This window comes from Pleurodeles waltl, chromosome 3_1 (genome assembly GCF_031143425.1).
Source record: "Pleurodeles waltl isolate 20211129_DDA chromosome 3_1, aPleWal1.hap1.20221129, whole genome shotgun sequence".
Taxonomy (NCBI): Eukaryota; Metazoa; Chordata; class Amphibia; order Caudata; family Salamandridae; genus Pleurodeles; species Pleurodeles waltl.
Window position 1 is genome coordinate 1,143,581,525 of NC_090440.1, and position 12,026 is coordinate 1,143,593,550.

Sequence of the window (12,026 nt, forward strand, 5' to 3'; positions counted from 1 at the left end):
GTCTTCACTGAAGTGGTCCACAGTTCGATGACTTGTAGCTGTGGAGATTAAGCAACTCTGGTGTCTACCTAGACAGCTGTAAATCTACTACCACAACAAATGTGCAAAATCCCAAATCATTTGTCTCAAGATTACATTATGTAGTGACCTATCAAACTTCTTGTCTTAGTTCATATAAGCCATGTTTGAATTGTGATGAGCTGTCTGTCAACTCTACCTTTGCTGCACACTAAAAACAGTTTTGCAATCCAGTGCAAACCTTCATTTAGGCGTCCGATTTGTGACTGAGCGTGGCCCAGATATGAAGCGATGTACAGGACTAGTACTGTCCCTAACTACGTGGTGGCATTATCCTTGGCATTGGTAAAATAAATAATACTCTCCCTCCAAGGTGCATTATAGGTTTCTGTCCCACAATAGGTGGGCTAAGCAATGCCAAGTGGGTTCATCAGTGAGGGTGCTTTAGTCAGGATCTGTTCGCTGTCTGTGTTAAATGCTTGTGTGTCAGTGATAATAATGGGTGTAGTGTCTGATAGATTAGAGAATTAAAATTGTCTGTACATCCCCATAGGAATTTAGGGCCAGATGTATCATCACGGCCCTTTGCTATTCGGAAATAGCGATTTTTAAGAAATCGCTATTTCCGACTCGCAAAGTGCCTTGTATCACATTTGTGAATCGGTAATAGCGATTTCTTAAAAATCGCAAATGCTATTACCGATTTGCAATACCGGCCCCATTCGCAGCTATGGGCCTGTTGGCCCATATCTGCGAATTTTTTGCATTTCCAAAATTGCGATTTCTAAACCAGAAATCGCAATTTTGGAAATGCAAAACCCCAGGATGCTGGGGGGCTAAGGCCCCCTCTGCTGCACCCCAAAAAAAAAATTGGGGACATGTAAGGTGCACACATGCCAAAAGGGCATGTGTGCTTTACATGTACAATTTAAAAATGCATTTTAAATGCATTTTTAAATTTTGCACATGGTTACCACCAAGTTCAACTTGGTGGTAATTAGCGATTCCTAAATGCCAAAATCGCATTTAGGAATTACTTCATACATGTGCTAAGAAGTCGCAAATAAGGAATCCTTATTTGCGATTTCTAAACGGGGTCGCAATTTTAAGGAATCCCTATTTTAGCAATTCCTTAAAATTGCGTTCAGAATGTATTTCATACATTCTGAAATGGCATTTTGCATTCGCAAACGGGCATTCGCACTGTTTGCGAATGCAAAATGCTTTCAAACATCTGGCCCTTAGACCTTTATTTATGGGAAAGGGGGATCTATGGCAAGATAAATAACAGAGAACTAGTTGAGCCTGAAATGTTCTTTGATCCCTCCCCTGTTGTCATATGAATAAGTAGGAACTTTGGATAAAGATATTCATTTAGCCATTAACTCTGAATTGTCTAGTCCTTGTGTGGGATTCCAGAGCACTTTTTGCAAAATACACACAGAAAACCTTTTCTATTCTAAAAAGTCAGCTATTAAAGTTTTTTTTTTGTTGTTTTTTTTTAGAACCTACAGTGGTCTGTTTTGACCAATTTTCATTTATTTTCTTAAGCTGATTTATTAAAAAAGCAAAACTTTTACTAGTTTTTTAAAGTGATAAAAATAGTCTTGAATAAACTTAGAGGGTGAGGGAGGTGAAAGGCAATAACATCTGCCTAAAGTACAAGAAAGCTGTCACTGCTTGCTTAAGGGAAGAGGCATACCACCAGTGTCTCATCATGCCTTGACAGTGACAGTTGAACAGTTCTTCCTCCACGCTGCCCTTCTTTTGACTAGTTTTTGTTTGAAAATGGTTCCAATCTTTATTAAAATGTCACGCTATCTCTTTTAAGACTTAGAATGTTTTCTGACAAAAACAATGTCTTTTTACAATGGTTTTCGATTTGTGTTTGTTAAATGCCTTCCGTGTGGCCAAAAAAAGCAGAGTGAGACTCTGTTTCTGCATTTTTTGCCTCCCTAACTCTAATTGCTATAGGATTGTGCTGTTAAAAATGCCCAGGAATATGCTTAAGTAGAGGGCGAAGATCAGGTTGCAGCTGTCGAGAAGGCTACCAAAGGTGCCAAGAATCTACTTCAGTGACAGCCATAGCATAAGGGGTGGGGCTCCCGTTACTGCAACTACCTCTGCCACCTAATTACTTTTGAAACCCTATAAAAGTCTGTTGTTCAATTTTTCACTTTTTTTTTCCTTCAAAAGACAAACCAGTTTAAAAGGCGGAAAAAGTTCCATTTTCAGATTGGAGTCAACAAACTGTTCACAAACCTTTTTCAAAGGAAGGTTGAAAGACAATGGGGGCACTGTAGCCTAAAGTGCTGTAGCCTAAATGGCTGGAAAAAAATATATTGTCACTTTAAGGAGCAGCTTACCACCAGTATCCCATAATGGCCAGTCAGTTGCATTAGATCATGTTGTTCTTTCTGGTTCTTGATGAGGGGATCCTATAACACTGTGCTTGGCTTTTTTAGTCTTTTTTTCTCTTTGAAAACATTTCCAAATTGTTCTAAACCACTTTTTTTTTTAACAAAATCATTTCCTTTTTTTTTTAAATATCCTGGACAGTGGCCCAAACAGACCCTCTCGATGTTCGAATTCTGTGCCTTCTCAGCTCCATTCGTCCAAACACTAATCAATTTTGCCTCAGAACGTACAGGTGGACACTGAAGTACAGAGGAAATGGCCTGCGGGAGGGCCAGTAAAGGGTGAAGAATTGCTACTTGAGGATGAGGGGGACATGGTGAAAGTGCTCCCTCTTCCATTGTTCTTTTAAACTTTTCCAGGGACCTATTGAGAAGTAGTTCTAAGAAAAGGTCTCACAAGGAAAAAGAGGTGCATCTGTTTGACATCGAAATCCATAACATCCAGTGTAAGTTCAGCCATCATTTTTGTCACCAAGGGCTCGTTCACAGTTGACATCGAAGGCTACTGGCATGTTGACAGCAAAAACTGCATAACTATAGAGGAAGTGTTCAGTGTTGAGTCGACTGAGACAACAACAGCAGATCCATTTCACTTCTCCTTGGATTGCCTCTGCAAGATAAAAAAGAGGAGAACACAACATACTTCAGATTAATACTACACCACAAAATATTCAGTCCTTTGCAATTTCAGGGCAGTGCGATTCTCCGACTCCACCTCCTACTTCACTTAGCTTCTTACCTGTACTGCAGTGACTCCTCAGCCTTTGCTGCCGCCTCCACTTCCTCATAAGGCTGCCCCGGTAATCTGCCATGGGCTAGCTTTACTTTGCTTGTCCTGGCTTCACCTCACAGGCTTGAAAACAGAAGCTCAAGAGAGAATTTCTAATTTTCCTTTTTCTGGAAGCACTCTTTTTGGAGATCATGCAGATGTCTAGATGTAGTGAACAAAGGTTAAACTAGGCGTACTGAAAGATGGGGCATGAGAAGAAGAAAGAGTACTGAATACTCCTGTATATTCACTGTAAACGTCATTATCCATAACAGCGGGTTCAAATCAGCCAAGTACCAAACATAAGCTACCTCTGAAAAAATCCACAAAGTTGTGACCTCCTACTTCGCTCTCTTCAGTTCCTTTTTCTGGTGGAAGAAAGTAACAGCAGCTACCATCCTTATCACCAACTTTGTCACTGAGCTCACCATCGACTTAAGAACCTACATTCTACTTTGTGACCCCACCTTTGACCTGTAAGACCAAAATTACCCCCTTCTCCACAGCACTCTTTGAAAACTTGAGCAACATCGGATTCACCCAGCTTGTCCCAGAAAAAACACACACCTCAGGGCACACACTGGATCCCATCTTCACCACAAGCAACAGCATCAAAAACAACTCCACCGCACCGCTCACAAGGACTGACTACTCAGTCATCTACTTCCAAATCAACAGTCCTCAAATTAACAATCCTAACAGATTCACCATTTTAAGCTGTAGTTGCTGCAAAATCACATATGCAGACTGGCTCAGCACCCTCTGCATAGATCTACCTAGCCCCAGAGGCAACCTCAACAAGAACATCAAGAACTGCCCAGATTCCTATGCAGCCATCAAACCCAACAAGCATAGTAGATCAAACAAGCAGGCCAGCTGGTACACAGAAGGTCTCCAAGACATCAAACAACACTGTAAACCGCTAGAAAGGAAATGGAGAGCCTGCGAAGCTGCACCCCAACTGTCACCAGCGAATAAGAAACCCCAAGAAAAAAACGCTAGTGGACCGGATCAAAGGAAGCCCCAACAGCTGCAAGGACATCTTTGCGCACACCAGCCCAGCCAACTTGTTGTTAACCTACCTACCACCAACAAAGACGGACACTTAACTGAATCAACAACTATCACCAGAACTGTCACAGTGGCAATCGTGTGGTCCAGTCACTCAGGGGCCCCAGCGGGCCCATGCTCCCACTGCATCTACAAACTGGGAACATCACCAATCAGCATCATCCTGACCCACATCATCAACAACTCCATCAGTTCCGCCACTTTTCCAGTGGAATTGAAAATTGCAGAAATCAACGGCTTCCTCAAGAAGCCCCCTAGCTGACCCGAATCAACTGAGCGACTTCCGACCCACCTCCCTGCTCCCCTATCCAGCTGAAGTGATTGAGATCATCAACAGGTAACTCACAGCCCACCTTGAACTTCACCATCTTCTGCACAACACTCAATAAGGATTCAGAAAGAACCACAGCACTGAAACAGCAGTCATTGCAGCCACTGGCGGCATTCAATTCATCCTGGACCAAGAAGAAACCTCAGCCCTCATTCTGCCCATAGCACCCAATACTCCACAAGATTGGCATACTAGGATCCGCTCTCAAATGGATCTGTTCTTTCTTCATGGGATGAACACAAAGCGTCAGGCTGCCACCCTTCACATCGGAGACCAAGGAACTGATTTGCGGAGTCCCACAAGGATTGTCACACAGCCCCCCCTTTTCAACTTATACATAACAATGCTTGCCAACATCATCCGGTCACAGGACATCATCATCATCTCCTACACCAATGACACCCAACTGAATGACACCCAACTGATCTTCTCCCTGACAAACAAGACAACCACCACCAAAACCAACTTGAACTGCATGACAATGGTAGCAGACTGAATGCAAACCAGCTGCCTGCAGCTCAACTCCTAGAAGACAGAAGTACTGGTCTTTGACAACAAGACCTTCCCATGGGACTCCATCTAGTGGCTGTCGTAGTGAGGACCAACACCTACAGATTATCAAGAAATCTAGGGATCATCCTAGATGACCAGCTCAACATGATGGCTCCAGTCAACGCAGTGTGCACCTCATGCTTCCACATCCTACGCATGCTACAAAAGATCTTCAAAAGGTTGCCTCAGAACACCATATGGACCATCTCACATGCACTCATCACCAGCGGGCTGGACTATAGCAACACTTTCAATGCCAGAATCTACAAAGAGCTCCTACACAGACTTGAGACCATCCAGAACATTGCTGCAAGACTCGTACTGAACCTCCCATTCCTCACCTCAAGAAGCTTCACTGGCTCCCCATTCACAGGCACAGCCAATAGACACTTCTTGTGCACACATACAAAGCCCTAAACAACATAGGACCAGAATACCTGAACAAACGCATACACTTTCACCAATGCACCAGACGCCTATGCTGTGTCTCGGTCTCACTCGCACAAATATCCTGCATTCATGAAATCAGAATCTGAGGTATCTCATTCTCCTGCATCGCACTTAAGTCATAGAAAAACGTCCCTCAACACAGCAGCGCCTCCTCCACACTTCTTGAGTGCACAGGAAGCTGTAGACCTGGCTCTTCATATAAGCAACTTATGAACACACACCTGCCCAAGCACATGGATACCCTCTCGGTGATTAGTGTGCTATAGAAATCTATATGACAAACCTGATCAATACAGAGGCTTCCCTTCAAAGCTCAAGTCTGCTTCTTGCAGTTTTCAGAGTGCATAGCTTAGTTGCAAAACGTCAGGAAGATGAAGTGTTTTGTGTACCCCTTCTGACTCCGGCTTTAGAAGTATCCTCTTCTCAAGGAGCCCAGTATCAAATCAACATAGTAGTTTATTATTTTCTGTGCTTGAGCCTCAGAATAAATCACTACGAGTCTACTGCTGTCCCAGTTTAAGCCATATATTACTTGGAAATGAAGACTGCCATCTGAAATGTCAAATCTCTCAAAAATGAAAAATCGTGTGGGCTGCTGTTTCTCATAGCTACTAGATTCAGTGGCATCCTGCATTTTTCTGGCACCTTATGCCTAAAGAGCAATAGATGATAGATCAGTGGTGCCAGCTGTCAGGCAGATTGATTAGCGCTCTCAGGCTGCAGTTATGTTTCTACTGTGGGGGTGCCAGTCAACCAATCTTCTGAAAAAGGCTTACATTCCATGAGAATACTCTGTCCCAAACCTTTATTGCAGGTGCTTTTCTGTTACATTGGGGACTTCACATGGATTGTCTACAACCACAATGAACATGGCCGGAAAAAAATGACATAGCACATCAACCTGCAGGAATTTAGGACAGTTCACCTGGCCCTTAAATCCATTTTACTAAGCTTCAAAACAACATCTCTGTTTGTTCAAGTGACAAACCCAACAGCAATTCATCACGTCAATAAGCAGAGAGGTACCGGGACTCAGAAAATGTGGAAATGTTGATTGCCAGGAATTTGAATATCATAGCAGTCTGTCTCTGGTGTTCAAAGTGCATATATGGGCTCCCACTAACACAGTGGTCTCCAAACGTTTTAATGCTGAACCCCCTCAGTTGAAAAATAGAAATCATTGGGACCCCCTTCAGAATTTTTCACAATTATTTTATAAAGATGGCAATGTTTAAATATGTCTAGACCTCTTTAAACATTGCAGTTAATTACTGTTATATTTTTTTAATGCAATAATATGCTTCTGCTTAAAACAAAGGCCTGTTATCTGTATAATGCTTCTTTTGGCAAGAGTCTGGCGCCCCCCCTGAGATCACTTGAGGACCCCCTAGGGCGGCCCGCCACCCAGTTTTAAGACCTCTGCTCTAACAGGACATTTCAAGAGAATCACGAGTTTTAAACAACTTTGTGCTGCACTTCATCTTTTGCAAATGGGATTTTCGGCAAATATAGCTATTTGCAAACGCTGAGAACAAGAAATGCTCAAGTTGCACATCCTGCCGTGCAGAGAGGCCCTTGGTGGGGTGGGACTTCATTCCCCATCATCTCTTTGGAGTGAAGGAGGTACTTGGTAACATTTCAAAACTACCACCTGACTCCTGCAGAGCGGGACGCCCCGGAGCGAAGACTGGGCCAAGAGCGGCCCCTCTGCTTCCGCCTGCACCCAGGCTAGGGCCTGTCTTGTGGTTTTCAGATCCAGGAAGGCACCACCATTAATTTAAGACCTGACTGAGACACCCTAACAAGGTTGGTTTTCATCTTTCGTTTTAGGGATTTGGGATAGTTTTTGTTTTTGATTGACTTTTCCCTTTTAGTCAACTGTCCGGAGGGACCTCCTGCATACCACAATGGGGAAGTACAGTACTTCGGCCCCCAAAGGCGGTAAGAAGAGCTTAAGTTCCACTCCCTCCATAACCACCTGATTAACCCCAGCCATGTGGACAATATCTAGAGAGTTTAATTTGTTTCAAAACCACATAGAAGCAGTACGAAAGCTGATCTTGGAGCCATCTTCCTCGTCAACTGAACCCCATCAGGAGACTCCTGCGGAGGTCTCTAATATGACCCCAATTAATTAATAGGAAAGATGGCATGCCATGCAACCCTGGACCCACAAAGTGGAATAAACCTAGATTAAACAATCTGTGTGTAGTCCATGATAACATTCGTGGATTAGCTCTAGAACCTTCAAGTTCTATCTCTCGAAAAGGTCTGCCACCGACTAAGAGGAAAGGGGTTGAGGGTAGAAGACAGGGCTTACCCCAAAAGGACTGTGTTATACTAGAGCCCCATTGTCGGGACTCTAATGGGACTCTGCCACCCCGTCTCTTTACATCAGACCGGCATCAATCACATTTCAATGGATAACACCAAGGAAGTCCTTAAAGCCTGCCACAAATCTATCATTTGTTCTGAGGAGAGCGTATTATCATCTTTTAAAGAAGAAATGTTGGCCCATATCAAATTATTAACATGGGAAATTCAAGGCCTGGTGAAGGCACTCCACAGATACCAAATAATATAGGAGTATGCAAGGTAGATAATCTACAATTGCGTATCCAACAGCCTGACAATAGGCCTGTAATCAACTCTTCAAGTACACAGGGCAGAAGGTGCCAAAGATCAACCGGATGCTAACCTGGAGTCCCTGCGTGACCTCAGTAGGTTCACGTACACATCCAAATGATCCAAGATTCTCTTGTCCCCCCAACCCCAAAGATCAAGTAGAGAACCTACATTTTGCTACAGACAGCATCCCATACACAGTTGTTTAAGTGGGGGTATACCCATTGAAAGAAGCTGCACGAGGACTGTCAGAGCCTTATAAAGAAAACTGCACACTGGTGCCAAAAGAGTGTTGATTGTCCTTCTGAAGTAATTGACAAAATCATAATGGCTCGCAGGGTTAAGTGGGTAGGCCCTACAGTAAAATCTTCAAGTGGGAAATGTGTGGTTGTAAATGTTGAAGATTCTGACTGTTTGTTTCCTACTGTCCGGCCATACCCCCATCCCACCCCTCAGACATACCGCCTATGTACAGAGCTGCCCAAGTCGAAAGACTTTGTAAGAAATCCCACAGGGTGCCCCATTTGCTCACACTAACTGATTTGAAGCACTGGCAAGCCTCTCTGATAATGACTGGCACCAGAGACCAGCTCCCCCAGAGGGAAAAACTGTCCAGATGGAGCCCACCTCCAAATCTCCCACTTCTTCCCAGCCACTGGTACATGTAAACACAGACGTGAATCAAGAAAACTGTTACCAAGACCTGCAGCTGATATCCTGGAATATTATGGGGATTCACTGCAAACATTATAATGAGGATTGGATGTTGTTTATCAAGAATTATGGTATGCTGTTCCATTTTTACTGAAGATTTCATATATTGTTGAACGCCATCATCTGCAGGAATAGGGTAGAGGGGTCTGGCCATCTTTTTCATGTGCTATAATAAACCTGAAGGTCAGAGTTACAGTATCCAGGCACATCATCAAGTTTTAAATCTCTCCTTGCCAAAATCTTTCAATTTAATGTTAATACATTTTAATTTTAGCTTCTTTGCAATGCATTCCGTAGGTATTATTCGAGAGCTTAGAAAGTCAATATCTGAATTTGTACACAGCCAAAGAAATTGCATGTCAATTAGATAGGTGGGCGACTTCAACATTGTAAAATGTATTTATAGTGGGAATGGTGCACTTGTGTTTTCTAATGACCAAGGGGTTGACGTTAGTCATTTTTTTATATCCATGGTTTATGGTGAATTATTAAACCAGATGGTTCTTTCTCATAACCTGGCCTTTTCTTCTGAAGCTTTTGCTCTTGGTGATGCAAGTTCCCCCACCTTTGTAGGTAGAGGCAAGGGTAGCACTATAGATTTTGTGCTTTTGTCACCTGATCTAGCCCAGACATTAGTGCATTTAGAGGTGTACCCCCTTCCTCATAGTGACCACAGTCCCATTATCTTATTTTTTTCAATTCCCCGTTCGATTGTGTCAATAGATCAAAGCTTTGGGATACTCTTTTTAATATGGTATTGGGCACTGGCTTGAAACATCAAATCCTGTACTTTAAACATAGGGCAGTGCAAGCTGGGCAGGGTAAGCTCCTTTCAATATCTTGGCTTGGATTTTGATGACGCTTGTAACTGGTCCACTTGTGTTAAAAGCAGGGTGTTCCGCTTTTCGCAGGCGGTGGGAGATACCTTTCAACTTGCCTTCAGCATGAGGGGAAAAACCTGTTGTACCTATCCTCGAAATATATAAAAGGAAATGCATAACGGGAATGGTATGGGGGTATGAAGCTACAGAGAACTTGGTACTATCCAGGTGAAAGAGAGAAGATTTTGTCATTGGTTGTTGGGGGTCATTCCCTTTACACCTTATTACTTTTCCCACCTGGAATTAGGACTAGACTATGTTCAAGTCGCCATGAATGCTGCTCCCTTGGCACTTTGTATTTCAGTTTGGGCTAGCACTGAAGCAGAGCTTGACAGTGCAATCATCAGGGATTTCTTGTGATCTTGGGTTAAGTATCCCATGTTCATAATATATTAGGGACACCACCTCAGCGCTGGGTTGCGCTTATTTATTAGGTAAGCCAGAAACTATCACTAAAAAGGGCAAAGCTTGGGTTCAGGATTGTTTTATTAGGCTGCAAGGGAGACTTCAGAGCCAATGAAGCCTACCTTAAGAGTTCTGTTTAGCACAGATGGTTTCTGGGGTCCCGCCATATTTGTTTTATGTGCAAAATTTCTATGAAAGAATGCTACTGACCCGATTTAGACTTGTCTTCATCCTGTGGATCTTGTTTTTTTCACAAGGGCAGTTTTCAATGATCGATGTATGCTTTTGCCCATGTGATGAGCAATCACCCTAGTCTTTATTGCACATTGTTTTATTCTACAAATTCTATAGTTTTCTTACAAGGTGCTTCTTGCTACCACTACTGTGCATATTTAAGTATAGGGCTGCGCTGCTTTTCCTTCTGCAACTAAATGATCCTGAAACTTGCTTTGCCGTTGGCTGTTTTTAAGAAGTGTTTAAATCGTGAGAAGAGCCTTTTATTTTTAATTTTGTTTTTATTAATAGGGCTGATTTTAATACTATTTTAATATTTGCGACTCTTTGTTTATTTAGTGTTGTGCTTTTTTGAGCCTTATTTTTATTGTGCTCATACACTTGCACTATTTTCCATATATTATCATGTAGTTTTTGGTATGCATTGTCTTTTATGATCTATTTTATAATGATCAAATAAAGATTTAATTGATTGATTGAATTCCCCATTATTCTGTTACATTAGGTGCTACTAAGCCGTCTATTTGCTATTCTGCAAACAAAAGGGTCCATATGAAATGTGCCATATGTTTCTTAAGGACTTGATTGATCTCTGTGGCTTTTAAAGGCATTACCTTGTTGCCTCTCATTGAATGCTGACCGAAATAAAATTCGGGAAAGTTTAATTGAAATTTGTGGAACGGTTTCACTTAAGTTGAATAAAAATAAGCCCCCAAAAGAGCGCCCATCATACTGATGGTTCAGCCCCAAATGCACCACAGCGCTCAAAGCCCTTAAAAAAAGCCAATGACATGACCCCGTGTAACATTGATGCCATCAAGGAAGCTAGAAATAATTATAACGGCCTATAAAATTCAGGAAGCAGGAAATCAGAGGTAAGGCTTGGGAAGACCTAAAAAGCGGCACTTCTGAAAAACAAGAGACTTTTCTGGAATGTAGTAAACCACCTTTTTTATGGATAATCCAGCCACTGGCAAATAATGCCATATTTCTGAACTGGATTAGATTGATAATTTCTCCCTTATTTTTAATACGAGTAATCAGGGGGAGGAGTACGACCTGGGCATTAGGGTAGATTGTCATTCCTGTAATGACCAATGGCTATCAGATTAGATGATTTAGTATCCATTACCAAAGCCATCTTGAGTGCTGCCAGTGGAAAGGCGCCAGGTTCTGACTGGGTCCCAATAGACTTGTTCAAGTGCATGTAGATTTTTTTCGGGACCATTAGTCACAAGTGTCTTAACAGCAGTAGTCAAGGGAAATGTAATTGACTCCCGGGGAGAGAGTACTATTGTACCAATCTAAAAAAAAGGTGATCAGAACCTTCCTGCATTCTGTCAGCCAATTTCTTTAATAGACTCCAGTGCAAAAGTTTTGGGTAAGCTGGAGGATTAGGTAGAGGCGAATTCCTTTTTGTTAGCAGCCCAATACGGTTTTGGACCTGATCTAGGGACTGTGGAGCAAGCTCTTAATTCATCCCCCATACTAGGGAAGTATGTTAAAGCCAGGAGAGGTGCCCTACACATGGCCTTCATGGACCTCTTCTGTGCCTGTGA

The 12,026-nt window shown here is 42.5% G+C and overlaps 1 protein-coding gene across 1 annotated transcript in view; it reads left to right on the forward strand.

Annotated features, from left to right (window-relative positions):
• Positions 1-12,026, forward strand: part of NCAPD3 (non-SMC condensin II complex subunit D3) — a 675,764-nt gene that overhangs the window by 385,845 nt on the left and 277,893 nt on the right. The gene's annotated exons all lie outside the window — the stretch shown is intronic.